Raw genomic sequence first — 1,030 nt, forward strand, 5'->3', positions numbered from 1 at the left:
TTATATGCAATGGCAATATGAAAGGAGATGAGGAAGGGGAGATCACATTCATAGGAAAGGGAGCAACAGTAATAGACTACATCCTGGCTGAAGAAAGAATGCAACATATGATAAGGAGTATGAAGGTAGGGAATGAGATAGGGTCCGATCACTTCCCGGTCATATTTACACTAAGAAGAGGCGTCAGTAAGCGCGGCAGAGGGAGAAAGGAAAAAGGGTGCGAACGAAACACGAAAATGGGAATCTGGGAGGGGGGGTAGATAAATTAAACGAGTTTAAACAAAAGATGGAAAGGGAGTAGGTTAGGTATGAAAAAGAGGAGGGAATAGACTCGTTAGTTGAAAGTTTGAAGGGGTCTATTGAAAAGGTAAAGGATGAGCTGGGTATTAATGAAGAAAGAGTAGGGGGAAAGAGAGGCTGGTGGGACGAGAAATGCTGGGAGAGTAAAGAGAGAATAAAAGAGTGTGTGAGCAAATGGAGAAGAGGGGAAATGGAGAAGGAGGAGTATAACAGGAGGAAAAAAGAACATGAGAAGATGTTGGAAATAAAAAGACAGAGGGGAAAGGAAGAATATAAAGCAGAGGTAGAAAAAGCCATCAAAGAAGGTAGGGTGTGGGATGTGATATATAGGGATAGAGGGGAAAAGAAGGGCGTTAACAAAGAAATAGAAATGGAGGAATGGACGCATTATTTTAAGGGTCTATTAGGGGGAGAGCAAAATAAGATCAAAGGGGAGAAGTGTAGGATAGTCCGAGGAGAAATGGAGGAAGGGAACGAGATAACAAGAAAAGAAGTGGATGAAGCAATAAATAGGTTAAAAAGAAACAAGGCGACGGGAGAAGGTGGGATGGAGGACGAAGCGATGAAGTTTGGAGGAGAAGGGATTAGGGATGGGATGTGAAAGATCTGCAACAAGGTATGGAAAGGGGAATACAGAGGGATCACTTTCATGTCAGTCGGCTATAAAATATATGCAGAAATCTTAAGAAATAGGTTGCAGAGTCAGGTAGAACAAAAAGAAAGTATCCCA

This window comes from Belonocnema kinseyi, chromosome 8 (assembly GCF_010883055.1).
Source record: "Belonocnema kinseyi isolate 2016_QV_RU_SX_M_011 chromosome 8, B_treatae_v1, whole genome shotgun sequence".
Lineage (NCBI taxonomy): Eukaryota > Metazoa > Arthropoda > Insecta > Hymenoptera > Cynipidae > Belonocnema > Belonocnema kinseyi.